Source organism: Sciurus vulgaris, assembly GCF_902686455.1.
Source record: "Sciurus vulgaris genome assembly, chromosome: 2".
In the NCBI taxonomy this organism is placed as follows: Eukaryota; Metazoa; Chordata; class Mammalia; order Rodentia; family Sciuridae; genus Sciurus; species Sciurus vulgaris.
This window is the reverse complement of record NC_136462.1, coordinates 39,643,541-39,658,290: the sequence shown is the minus strand read 5'-3', so window position 1 is coordinate 39,658,290 and position 14,750 is coordinate 39,643,541. Positions and strand designations below refer to the sequence as shown.

The 14,750-nt window shown below is 38.3% G+C and overlaps 1 protein-coding gene across 6 annotated transcripts in view; it reads right to left on the bottom strand.

Moving 5' to 3' along the window:
• Positions 1–14,750, bottom strand: part of LOC306653321 (sphingosine-1-phosphate phosphatase 1) — a 116,384-nt gene that overhangs the window by 34,999 nt on the left and 66,635 nt on the right. For 2 of the 6 annotated variants that reach the window (XM_079126292.1, XM_079126293.1), the window contains exon 1: positions 3,914–4,129. The exons of 1 other annotated variant lie outside the window; for it this stretch is intronic. The gene's annotated coding sequence lies outside the window, so the exon portion shown is untranslated. 3 more of the 6 variants (XM_079126291.1, XM_079126294.1, XM_079126295.1) reach the window with 2 other exon arrangements.

Below are 14,750 nucleotides of genomic sequence, written 5' to 3'. Positions count from 1 at the left end.
AGAGTGCTTGCCTTGTAAGCACAAGGCCCTGAGTTCAATCCCCAGCACCCAAAAAAAAAAAAAAATTAAAATTTTCGCTGGGTGATGTGGTACACACCTGTAATCCCAACGATTACAGGTGTGTACAGAGGCAGGAGGATTGTGAGTTCAAAGGCAGCCTCAGCAACTTGGCAAGGCCCTGAGCAACTCAGCCAGATTCTGTCTCTAAATAAAATATAAAAAAGAGCCAGAGATGTTGCTCAGTGGTTAAGACCCCTGGGTTAAATTCCCAGTACAAAAAAAAAAAAAAAAAAAAAAAAAAAATTAAAAATTTGTGGCCTATAATTGTATACTATATCCTCACACTCTGAAGTTGAGGGGTAGACCACTTACATTGGGCTTACAAAGGAGGTGGCCCACACAACTAGTTTCATACTGACACCTATGTTGAAGAATATATGAACCAGAGTAAAGAAGTTGTAAAAAAGGGTATCTTTGGAAGTTGTTTATGGGGCTATTGTAGAATTTTTTCCTTGTCTCCTACCATGCATAAGCATGGTTTTGACCTGGCCTCCTGAAAACTACTGATATAGGATTCATGCTGAAAAATTCTGAGAGACTGCGTTGGCTATCTGCTCATATAGCACAAGGAGAACTGGCTGCACTACACTGTTATGGGCTTGTATACTCAGACTTTATTAGAGCAAAGGATGAGAGATTTAAGCCAGGCATGGTGGTGCATGTCTGTAATCCTAGAGGCTTGTTCAAAGCCACCCTAAGCAACTCAGGGAGACCCTGTCTCTAAATAAAAAAATAAAAAGGGCTGGGGATGTGGCTCAGTGGTTAAGCACACATGGCCATGTTCAATCCCCAGTAGCAAAAGAAAAGAGAGAGAGAAAAAAAAGAGGCTTTTGCTGTGGCTCTGTCAGCATCACAAGTCCAGAAACAGCTTAAAAGGGACTTTGCCCAATAGGGTTATCTAGAGAAACATTTAGATGACAAGGGAAGTTTTAAAGAAAACAAAAGTTGAAAGGGCTGGAAACTAAGGGCTAAAGGCAAGTTGTAAGTAGCTGGCTAGATGAATCACCAGCATATCCTGAGCCAGAAGACAGCAGGGGATCCCATCAGTCCAGTTCTCCATAATGTCTACTGCGCCTTCTGGGATAGATGCAACAGGACTCAGAGGCTTGACTGGATGGTCTGAACGATTTCCTTATCATGAATTCCCATCACTTAACATCATGCTACTTAAACTGACAAGACACAAACCTATGACTACAGTAAACTGGGAAAGAAACCACAGAATAAATAGTAATGTCTCTCCCACAAACTGCAATGTTATGATGTGATAATTAAAAACAGCATCAATCATGAGCATATTATGAAAGCGAATGCCTACGTCACATGAATTTTTAAGGTAAAAGATGAGAATTTGGTTAAGCTTTATTCTTCTAAAAGAATTCAGGTTTTTAGTGCAAATATCATAGGAATATTCATTTACCTCAGCTGCTGGAGATAATCCAGTGGAAAAGTTGAAGAAGCACCAAACTCTTTTAACTCTGAAAGTTCTTTTCACAGCAACCTGAAAGTCTAATTTAACAGTCATTTAATGTGTTTTTTTTCCTCCTATATTCCCTACTAAAACTTTAGATACTTTGTGGGAGAGTGAATAATGACACTCAAGATACCCAGGTCCTAATTCCTAGAACCTATGTTTCATTATATGACAAAAATAAGGAGGAAAAAAAAAAAAAAGGAGGAGGTGGGCTTTACAAACTAAGCATCTTTTTTTTTTTTTTTTTTTTTTTTTTTTAAGTTGTAGATTGACAGAATGCCTTTGCTTGTTTACTTTTATGTGATACTAAGGATTGAACCCACTGCCTCACACATGCTAGGCAAGTGCTCTGCCACTGAGCTACAGCCCCAGCCTAGCAATTATCCCTGATTATCTGGATGGGCCCTATGTGTAAACAGGAGTGCCCTCATAAAAGGGAAGCAGAGGGAGACTGGACCACAGAAGAGAAGGTGATATGATGATGGAAGCAAACACTGGAGTGATACGCTTTGGAGGAAGGAGCCACAAGTGAAGGAACATAAAAAGACACAAGCTGAAAAAAGACTAGAAAATGGATCTTCCTTTCAGAGTCATCAGAAAGAATCCGGCCTGTAACACCTTAACTTGAGCCCAGTGAAAATTATTTCAGTCAGGCTTCTGACCTTCAAAACTGAAAGATAATACATCTGTGTTATCAGCAAGTTTGTGGTAACAAAATTAGTACACCTTTTTGATACTTCAGCAATGACATACACATGATCCAACCTATGTTAAGCTGAATTAACAAGGATTGCTCCCATTTCAGAAATAGAGAAATTTTGTTTTTGCTGAATAAATGAAAATACATAGAAATCACTGCAAATATAGTTCTTTTAAAGCATTTTGGTGAAAAAGCAAAATAGTTGGGCGTGGGGGCACATGCCTGTAATTCCAGTGACTTGGCAGGAGGATTGCAAGTTCAATGCTAGCCTCAGCAATTCAGTAAGTCCCTAAACAACTTAGCAAGACTCTGTCTCAAAATAAAAAATAAAAAAGGGCTGGTGATGCAGTTCAGTGCTTAAGTGGTCCTGGGTTCAATCCCAGGTAGCAAAAGAGCTGTGATTTAAAATCTATTTATAATACATAGAAGCTACAGAAAGGGTACTCAGAATTTTAGGTTAAAACAAAAATACAACTTAAATACTGATGAACACAAGGTGAGAGAAAAGAACTCAGAAAAGCAGTTATGTGAGCTGATTTACTTTTCCCTTAGACATGGAATAGTCTAAAGAAAGAATACAAACCAGACACTTCTCAGTTCTGCACACGGAACTGTCCTGAACCCTGGACAAGGAGGTAAATGGTCTATATAGCCTTAAGAGGTATTTCACACTATGCTACATGCTATCATTGTTCTAGTCTGTGCAGTGGGTTCAAACGACAGTCAAGATGTCAGAAAAGAATATGAAACACAGATTCAGTCAGGTGCAGTTGATATGAGTAATACGTTTTATAGAAACTTTCTCATCTGATCCGCACCAACTGTATGAAATAGGCAAATGTGCTACTGATTTTAATTCTACAGTTGAAGAAGCTGAGGACGACTTAACCAGAGATGCCAAATTGCCTCCACGCTGATGTCTTTCTACTTGATCAGTTTACCACCATTATCATAATCAATTTAATTCCAAGTACGTTGTACTGATTGAAAATAATCTCGGAAGAAAATACTAGTAATATTTTACAAATAATATCATCTTTTAATTTTACATCCCTGAAAGCTGAATGCCACACTCAATAAAGTTATCGGAGACAAGCTAAACACATGGACAGGTAATTTAGGGTCTAAGTCCGTTTCTTTCTGTGAAAATGAACATATTAATAGCACCTACCTCTTCAGACTGCTGTGCGGATTCAGTGTTAAAATACACACACTGTGCTTAGCACAGTAGCTGTTATCATAGCACATACTATATATACTATACGAAGTCTCTTCCCTAGTGAAAATCTGCTTTCTAACTTGGAAAAATGCCAAACGTAGAAAGTGGGAGGACAGGGAGAGTGAGGAAAAACCGGTCCTCGTGACTCTTCCTTGGAAACTTAGCTTTTACCAGAAAATGACCCAGAGCAGAGGAGCTACGGTCGGCGTCGGCAACACCAGCCTGACCTGCACAAAGACCCGCAAAGCAGGACCGCTGCAGGTTTGACCCAGAGACCCCGACCCCAAGCGAGAAGTCCCAACACGTGTTCCCTCCTCCCGGCATCTGCCATGTCCCTCGGAGTTTCCCACCCTAGAAGTTCAGTGACTCGGCTTTTTAGACTCTACTGGGGCTACAGTCGCCTGTCAAAAGAGAGCTGCCCATCCCAGGACCGTCGCCCGCCCGCTCCTGGGAGAAGTACCTCAGCTACAAACCCCAAATTGGAGCTGGAGAAAAATCGCGAGTTCAGCAGTAGCTTAGAGCTGACGCCCGGAACTCCGCCCTCCACCTCTACGATTGGATAAAAGAGCAAAGGAAATGCAGAGGATTGGTCAACAGGAGAAGACGGGCCAAAATCCCGGAAGGAAAAAGGCGGGGCGTGAAGGCGCCAGGAATTCTCCAAGAGCGGTCCCCTCTTGCTAGCTCCCGATTGGACGGGAGAAGGACATATGCGCCTGCGTAGATCCAGCGCCTCGCAGCACCGCCCATACGCTACGCTAAGGAAGTTTGAACGACCCCATTGGTTGGGATAGAAGTTTAGTAAAGCGCAAGAATAAACAGGTTCCTCCTCTTCCCCTGCTCCCCGGAGCTTCTGTTGATACTGGGATGTGTGGGTTCTTTTCAGCGTTTAGACGCTAGGGCGTCCACTGGTTCAAACACGGGTGGCTAAGAGACTAATACTGAGGGTGAGACATAATTTGGAAGAGTCAGGCCCTGAAAAATCACGTGGGCAGAACGCCTAAGTAATTCCGTGTTTGAACGCGGAGGAACCATTCAAGTCCTCACTGGCGCGACTGTGGTTTAGGATCTCTCTGGTTGTCATTGGACGAAAACTTTGTCAATTTGGAAATAGCTCCGCCTCAGTCCCAGGGTACCCTGGGATTTGTAGTGCCTGATGTTAAGGTCCAAAAAAGGATTAGTGCGGTTATTGCAACTGAGTTTTTCCGTATTGTTCTTATACCTGCTGACGTTTATTGTGGTTTTGACGTGATGCGTTGTGCTTTTATCCTTCGGTTTATCAGCACCATAAAGGCAAAGGCAAAGAAAATGGAAAAATGTGTGCTCATAAAAGATAAGTGTGTTTTCAACAGACTTTTTACTGACAGCTGTGCGTAGCACTCTGTTAGGTGTTCATGGTTACTGTGCATTAAATTATAAAAATTTTGCCATTACAGCAAAACGGCCTTTGATTTTCATATTGGTGTTCATCTGAAAATATTTGAACAGCCTGCTGTGATGGTACACACTTTTAAACCCAGCAGCTGGGGAGGCTGAGGCAGGAGGATCGTGAGTTCAAAGCCAGTATCTGCAACGTAGGGAGGCCCTGTGTCTAAATAAAATATTTTAAAAGGGCTAGGGAGTGGCTCAATGGTAAAGTGCCCCTGGGTTCAGTCCCCAGTAATCCCCCAAAACAAAACCAAAACCAAAAATCTAAACTTAGTAATTATGTATAATATGACTTAGGTAGCAACTGCTTACGTATAAATCAAGTGTTGATAGGCCATGAAGTGGAACTGCCTGCTGTTCTGACAGGAAAATAGTGCTGTAAGTAAAATGTCAATTTTGAAGGATGTCAGGAGGAACACGTGTATGTTATTAAAGATTGTGTTATGAAGTTAATTTTCAACCTTTATTAAGATAGAGTTATCCTGCCTTACTGAATTATGAACTCTTTTTACTTCCACAGCCCATTTAGGAATTTCATCATTTTTGTGTCTTGCAGAAGTTAAAATCAATTTATAAATAGAAAAACTTTTCTTGAGTAGACTTCTTTTGACAAACTATATTTTTTTACTCTTTCATATGTAATACAAAGTGTTTCATTTATGTAAAAAAAAACCGTGATGTGGGATATATAAGAATTCAATTTTTCAGCTGGGTGCAGTGGCCATATGTCTGTATTGCCAGGGACTCGGGAGGCTAAGGCAGGAGGATGGCAAGTTCAAAGTCAACCTCAGCAACAGTGAGGGCCTTGTCTCTAAGAAAACATAAAAAAGGGTTGGGGATGTGGCTCAGTGGTTAAGTGCCCCTGGGTTCAATCCCAGGTACCACAAAAAAAAAAGAAAAATTCCATTTTTCTGGATTTAAAAATGACACACTTTATAGGATTAAGGTAAGCAAAAACTGCTTTTATGCCTGATGGTTGGAATTACATCTTTGTTTAAAAAATAAAATTATTAAAAAATCTTTGCCCCCCCTTTTTCAAAATTATTAGAGGTTCTAGGTTGTTTGTAAATGAAACATTACAGATGTAACTATTACCAATAAATGAAGAGTCAAGTTGGGTGTAAAACCACTGTAGTTCTACTTTAATATTCTGTGCAATGTACTAAGTGAAATGTGCCATTATAGTAAGAATACCCCAAGTCAAAAATGCAAAATTGTTTTAATGCTTTCCTTAACCAGCATTTTAATAATATTTTCTTTTTGCATCTTGTTTTATATTCTTTTGTTTGTTTGTTTTTGCATACTATTTTAAATCATTGATCCATTTGGGATCTAAATTGAATATTCCATGACTAAGAATAAAACCCATTAAAAACTGTATCAAGGCTTCTGTGGTTCAAGGCATCAAGGCTGTTATTGTGGTTAGCAGTGATTCGCTGAGTGATAAATCAACTAACTGCATAAACTGTGTGCATTTTTGGCTGTTGTGTATAAACTTTTCTAAGTTCTCACTGAGCAGGGCTTTTGGAGGATCCCAGAGTGTTCCATTTCATTTCATTTTTAAAATTTAATACGTGTTTGGTGTGTGTTTCTGTTTCTCGGGTGCATAACTAAAGGTAAAATTGCTGGTTTGTTTGATAACTGTTCAATTTTTTTTTTTTTTTTTTTTTGGTGCTAGGGATTGAACAGAGGCCTACTACATGCTAAGCACACACTCTGACACTGAATTACACCCCCAGGCCCTAAGTATTCGTTTTATTTATTCATTCATTCATTGGTACTGGAGATTGAACATAGGGGCACTTTCCCTCTAGTCACATCCCCAGCCCTTTTTATTTATTTTGAGACAGGATCTTGCTAAATTGCCTAGCGCTTTGCTACATGCTGAGGCTAGTCTTGAACTCTTGATTCTCCTGCCTTGGCCTCTGGAGACACTGGGATTACAGGTGTGCACCACCATGCCCAGATACCATTACTGCTTTTAAAGCAATGAACTTCTTAATCATCTTTGTACACCATCTGTTGAACTATAGTTTAAGGAGTGCATCAAAGTAAATACGAGGTGACTCTTGACATGCAACGGGAGAAATTAGCACACCTATTTGTATTTTAACCTTATTTTTCTTTTCATTCCTGTGTTTTAAAAATCTTGTACATGATATAACAGTGTAAACTTTTTGATGTATATATAAAAATATATTGTATTGGAGTAAGTGGTAATTTTTTTATTGAGAAGTAATGTAATCAAAAAATAAATCAAATCAGTACATGTATGATTACACTACTAGTGTGACCATGTTCAGAGGAAGAAGTTATACTCCATTTGTGTACAGTATGTCTAAATGCATTCTACTGTCATGTGTAACTAATTAAAACACACTGAAAAACTAAAAAAATTAATAATAAATAAATAAAGGGAGACCAGTGGCTCACACTTCTAATCCCAGTAATTTAGGAGGGTCAGGCAGGAGGATCATAAATTGGAGGACAGCCTCAGCATATAGTGGGACCTTGTCTCAAATAAAAAGGGATGGGGATGTAGCTCAGTGGTAAAGCCCCTGGGTTTAATCCCCAGTAAATCTCCCACCTACCCCCCAAAAAAGAAGGAAAGAGGCTATTCATAAATTTAACTTTATCACTGAAGAGCTAACTAAAAGTTTTTAAAAATAGTTTTAAATTACATTATGAAGGGGTAAGTTATAATTTAAGAAACTACCATTAAAATGGTAAATAATTATATAGTCCCATATACACACATGTACATAAAATATTTGTATTTGCTACTATTAAAATATACTATATAAAAAAGAAAATGTGCTGTGAAGCCCAAATTGTACTTAATACTACTTTCAAGTTCTTACCCTTAATCACTATACCAGCTCAAGCAGAGAAATGGAATCCATAGGAGAGATACTGTAAGGAATTTTTCTCCCCAAGGAATTGACTTATACAATTTTAGGGACTGGCTAGGCAAATCTGAAAAGAAGAGCAGCCCATCAGGAAAGGCAGGCTGGAATTCTCAGGCATGACACTACAGTCCAAGAAGAATTTCTTTGGGCATACCTGTTCTGCTGTTTTGCTCTGAAGGCCTTTCAGCTGATTGATTCAAACTCACTCAGATTATCAAGGATAATCTTAAAATTCACTGATTATGAAATATTGATCTCATCTACAAAATACCTTCCCAGCAACACACAGATTAGTGTTTAAATAACTGAGCACTGTAGGCTAGGTACATTGAAACTGATTATCAGGTTTAAAACTGATTATTACAGTCCTATATATAGAAGAACTTCAGATCATTGAAGAGTAGGGCTTGAGACTTGGAATTCATTTCAGAGAACAATGATATTTTGCGTTACATTTGTGGGAGCAGGTTAATATAAGCATATAATATATATAAACCATCTCACTTTCCCCTTTCTGGTAAAATACCTCTGAAAGGAACAGCTCTAGCCTTGGCTCTCTACCTCCATGCCTTATTCCACTGACTAACCTTGAAACTCTGGCTTTTGAAGGGCTAGTCCTGAACACCATGTTCCTTTGTCCAAATCTTGAATCCCAGAGCTCTCTGAAGGTTGCCCAATACATAGAGGCCTACATTTAGGCATGCCTCTACTACTGCCTCTGCTACAGAAGGAGTACTTGCTGGCAAGTCATCAACTCTGGAGCTTTCAGAAATGTCAACAAGGCTGTCCTTGTTGGGGGTGGTGAAATCATCTTGTGACAGGTACTGGCTGGTTTTATACCAGTCACTATGACAGACTGCTCTTTTCGAGATAAGAGGTGGTGGTGTTAAAACTCCTTCAGTTTAAAGAAGGACTTTATTAAACTCTTTCAGTTTGTACAGATGAAAGTTGAGGAGGAGGTAGGGCTGGTAATGAAACTGATAATTATGCTAATCAAAAACACCACCTACCTCCAGAAAACTTTCACGAAGCTACTGAAAAGTGGGTGAGTTGACTAGTTTAAGTTTCATTATTCTTTTCTTGCCACTTTGAGATTAAAAGAATGAACAAAGATCAAAATAGCTACAAATGTATGGAGTCAGGAGGAAAAAAAAGAAAAAACCCAGAGTCTGGGTCTTTTGTTTAATTAAGGATTAGGACCAGACTTTCTTTATTTTAAACAGAGAAATATGGTAGGACCAAAAGGAATGACTTGGGATCTTAATAATTATATGAAAAAATTTTTTCATTTCTTCATTACATAAGATGTGAAAATGCATATTTACTCTTTTGTGTGAAGTTGATCAAAAGATTATGCCAGATTGACTCTAAACATATATAAATGAAAGCTGAAAGAGTTATTGGGGTACTGCCTGGCACAGAAGTACACACCTACAATTGCAGCAACTCAGGAGGCTGAGACAGGAGGACTGCAAGTTCAAGGTCAGCCTCAGCTATTTAGCAAGACTGTCTCTAAATTTAAAAACCAAAGGCCTGGTGATGTACCTCAGTGATAGAACCACCCCGTCTCCACCCCAGCTTCAATCCCCAGTACCAAAACACAAAACCAAAGTTATTCAATTGCTAGAGGAATATAACTACACATTTACACTTCCCTTTTTTTTTAATACTGGGAATTTAACCCAGAGGCACTTAACCACTGAGCCACATCCCCAGCCTCCTGAGACAGGGGCTTGCTAAGTTGCTGAGGCTGGCTTTGACCTTGCGATCCAACTAGCTCAGCCTCCTGAGTTGCTGGGATTACAAACGTGTCCCACCACCCCCAACTCTAATTCTATTTTTCAGATTATTTATTTTTACAAATTTTTTAGTATGGAAAGTTTCCCCAAAAGTAGAAAAAAATAGTGTTGTGAACCTTTGTTATACTTTTTTTTTTTTTTTTTTTTTTTTTGGCGCTGTGGATATAACCCAGGGCCTCGTGCTTGCTAGGCCTCCTGCATGCTCTGAGCTACACCCATCGCCTTTGAACCTTGATTATAGACCCTATCACCCAACTTTAACTTAGAACCAACTTTATCTATACCTTCACCCCCATTCCCACATTTCCTGTCAGATTATTTATAAACAAATCCCAAATATTATTTCATTTGTAAATATTACTGTTCGGGTGGTAGAATGCATGAGGCCCTGGGTTCAATCCCCAGCACAGGCAAAAAACAAAAAACAAACAAACAAACAAACAAAAACAAACTTCACAGTAGGCAGATTTTTTTAATAAGGACTCTTACTCAAAGCTGGGTGTGCTGAGTAAAATTATCTTATCTCTCCCCAAACCTCAAATTACTGGTCAGGTGACAGTATCTCCCATTCAGGAATTTTATAAGATTAAATAACAATGTAAATAATATACTTATCCTGTAGCATTCAGGAACTGTGAATTCAATTTCCAAACTTTGCTCCACCTACACTGCTCTATGAGATTGTAGGAAGGATGACAAAAACAAGGATATATTTCTGGGCTTTTTAATTGTTGAAAGTGATCCTTGGGGATAAAAAGAAAAACAGGTTAAATGATAGCACTAGGAATGTACAACAACCGGGAAATAGAATTAAGGAAGAATAAGTGAAAAAGATCAGTTATAGGCAGAGAAAAGTTGAGTAGTACACAATATTTAAAGGAGAATTGATGCTTGCTTTGGCAGCACATATACTAAAATTAGAATGGCACAGAGATTAGCATGGTCCCTACACAAGGATGACATGCAAATTCATGAAGCATTCCACATTTTTTATTGGCATGCTAAATAAAATTTGATAGTTTCAGTTAAAAAAAAAGAATTGAGGTGAAATTGAGTTACATTTATGTGAAATAAGACTACTATACTAATCTAATATCCCTAGGATTTTTCCTTCTTTTTTTTTTACATGATTTCTAACTGATGTATGACATATAATACAAAACTATTTATCTGAGCTATAAAAGAAATATGAAAGCCTTCCATTTTCTTTTGTAGGATTTCTGGAACCATTGGACCACAGACTCAAATACCAATGGTATCTCTACTCATTGTCTATCTCTCTTTGGATTTATATCTTACGTGTCTCTAATTTCTTATCCTGGAAAAGAATTTTATTAGGAGGTTGGATTTAATTTTCTAAGCATTATATTAAATGAAATTCCATGCCAGATTAATACAATATTCTAAAACATACCCAGCATTTTAAAGATAGATCTACTCATGTTAGCCAGGATTGTGTGTGTGTGTATGTGTGTGTTTTGATGGAATTGAAGCTGGGGATGCTCTACCACTAAGCTACATCCTCAACCCTTTTTATTTCTTTCTTTTTGAAACAGGGTCTCAGTAAATTGCCAAGGATGGCCTTGAATTTGTGATCCTTCTGCCTAGACCTCCTCAGTAGCTGGAATTATAGTCCTGGACCACTGCACCCAGGCTTGATTGCAGGGATCTTAATAATATGAGCAATAACAGTAGTATCATATCAAAATAATGACATGATTTCTTTCATTTTTAAAAATACATTTAAGGTGAGCATGGTGGTGCAAACCTATAATCCCAGGTGCCTTGGGAGGCAAAAGCAGGAGGACCCAAAGTCAAGGCCAGCCTGCTGGGTGCAGTGGCACATGCCTGTAATTTCAGCCATGGAAGCTGAAGCAGGAGGATTGCAAATTGAGGTCAACCTCAGCAATCTAGTGAGACCCTGTCTCAAAATAAAAAATAAAAAGGGCTGGAGAAGTAGCTCAGTGGTAAAGTACTCCTGGATTCAATCCTCAGTACTTAAAAAAATAATAATCAAGGCCAGCCTGATAAACTCAGGAAGACTCTATCTTAAAATAGAATTAAAAGGCTGGAGATGTATCTCAGTGGAAGAGAGCTTGCCTAGCATGCCTAGATCTTCTGGGTTCAATCCCCAGTACTGAAAAGAAAAAAAAGAAAAAAAAAAAAAGCTTAAAAAATGTGTTTTGGCACATGCCTTTAATTCTAACAACTAAGTGGTTGTAATTCAAGGGCAGCCTCAGTGACTTATCGAGGCCCTAAGCAATTTATGGAGACCCTGTCTCAAGATAAAAAAATAAGGGCTGTGGTTGTGGCTCAGTGGTAGAACACTTGCCTAGCATGTGTGAGGCTGTGGGTTCGATCCTCAGCACCACATAAAAATAAATAAATGATGGTATTATGTCCACTTTCGGGTAAGAAATGTTAAAAAATTTTAAAAATTTTTTTAAAATAAAAAGGACTAGGGAAATTGCTCAGTGGTAAAGCACCCCAGGGTTCAATTCCCCAGTACTAAAAAAAAAAAAAAAAAAAAGTTTTGATGAAGGAGATAAAACAGTCACCATGAGAGCCAGCAGCTTGAATAAATTTGTAATCAGATGATTACAAATGATTATAGATGATTGCTGTCAGGCTCATGAAGTGAAACTTATTCCTGGGTTTGGTAGAAGATAAAAGGAACAGTAAGTAGATTACAGTCTCAACATGAATATATTCATTTAATTAATTAACATTTCCCACCCTTAGGTTTAAATATTAAAAATTGATGCATGATAATTGTTGGTTTGTGCTACAATATTTATTACTTTTGATAAGCATTTCTTACCTAAACTTGTAGCATGTAATAACTTCTTCCAGAAATCTTCCACATTAAAAAAAAAATACATTGCAAAAACTTATTTGACTACCACTTAGAACAAAATGAGCAATGAAAAAAAAAAAGAACAAAAAGGAAAGCACTTCTTTCAAAAAGCAAAATCAAGGGCTGGGGTGTAGTTCTATGCCAGAGTGCTTGCTTAGCATATGTGAGGTCCCGTATTCAATTCCAGCACCAAACAGAAAAGAACAAAATAAAAATAAAAATAAATTCATAAATATATACCAAGTGGGATAAATTATACTGTTTGCTCCCAAACTCTCGAATGCTCTGGATAGAAGGTAGGCAGTTCTTCCTCTTTCCCTTTATAGATGCCTTGATAACCTATTTGGTCAGCTAAGGTAAGGAAAAGCAAGAATTCAAAGGTTTGCTGGATCTTGGAATAGGTGACGGTACTCACCCTAGGTGTAGTGACTATGATAGGAAATGGTCATGAGTATGGTCCTTATTTGGGAAGGTGCGGGGTGCTTGGAATGGAACCCAGGGTCTGGGGCATGCAAGACACACATTCTACTACTAAGATACAGCTTCATCCCTGATCCTCATTCCTATATACAAGTACAACTTTGGGCATAAGTAGAAGACTGGAGGGTAAAAAATGAGGAACTGACACCTGCCCTCACACAGCTTGTGTTCTAGTAGGCAGAAAAACAATGTTGATAATTTATATTTAAAACTACATAATGTAATTTTGGCTATGGTAACTATGATGTGGGGATTGAAAATCAAATTATTTAACATAGGTATGGCCAGCTTAGTATCACATCCTCTGTGCTCCCTTATATTTGCTCTCTCCCTTCTCTGATTCAGTTCCTTTTTCGTCTCACACCAACTTCCTTGACATTGAACTTCCCAATAAATTGTTACCATACAATAGTCCCCCCTTATTCCTACTTTCACTTTCTGCCCTTTCAGTTACCCATAGTCAACCATGGTCCAAAAATATTAAATGGAAAATTTCAGAAATAAATGTAAGTTTTAAATTGTGTGACATTCTGAATAGCTCAGCGAAATCTTACACTGTCCTACTTCATCCAGCTTGGGACAAGAATCATCCCTTGTCCAGAGTATTCATGCTGTATAGGCTATCCACCTATCAGTCACTTAGTAACCCTCTTGATTATCAGATTGACTATCATAGTATCACAATGCTTATGTTCAAATAATCCTTATTTTACTTGATAATGGCCCTAAAGCACGAAAGTAGTGATGCAGCCTTTTTACAGCATAACATTATAGTTCTATTTCATTATTAGTTATTATTAATCTCTTATGGTGTCTAATTTATAAGTTAAACTTTATCACCAGTATGCAAGTATAGAAAAATATACTGCTGTCCAAAATTTCAGGCATCCATTGGGGGTCTTGGAACATATCCCCTGCCAATAACAGGGAACTATTGTATATATTTGAGCTGTGACTATGTTCCCACACACTTCCCTTCTTACTCCCACCTTGCCCCTGGTCAGAGCATGGGCTAGTCTTAGCCTCCTTGTGACTGGGCATTATGTCTTTAGTTGTTGGATGACAGGAAGATCTAGGAGATGCTGGAGTAGGAAAAGGGGTGGATGCACTCAGGATCCAAGACTATTTCTTACCAGCTTGGTAGTAAAATATTCCAATAATACAGCAACTGATATAATCATGCTAAAGTGTATTAGCTGAAGATTAACCCTGGTGTTATGAAGAAAAATGAAGCAAACGAAGAGGATGGAAAGTGATGGAGTAACTCGGTACTTTCTGAGAAGTACAGTGGACTTGGGAGCTTGTGCATGTGACATACAACAGTTATCTGTTGGATGACTGGAAAGTATGAGAAACATCTGTTTACCCCACAATGATGAAGAGACCTCGATGGTGACTAGAACTGGGAGTGCCAAAGTTAACCTTAGAACTGACCCAATCATATTCTTATATTGTGTGCATGTACAAATATATGACAATGAATCCCACAATTGTGTATAATTATAATGCACCAATAAAAATGAAAAACAAAAAAAACCCAAAGTTAACCTTAGATTCTTCTGATGATGCCCCCTTAATGTTGCTCTGTACTGAATTTATACTTTAGGATATGTATTACAATGAGTTATTGTTTCCTACAGATTAAAATGGTACAAGACCCAAACCTTGTGGGTGGGTGAGTTTTAAGGAGAGCAGAGGTTACTAGATGGGAGATCCTAGGAACCTCACAAGCGCACTTCTTTCTAAAGTTGATCTCATTCCATGACCTTGATCACATGTCTTTTGAGGCCTTGAACTAACAATCATATCCTCATTTTATTTTTAGCC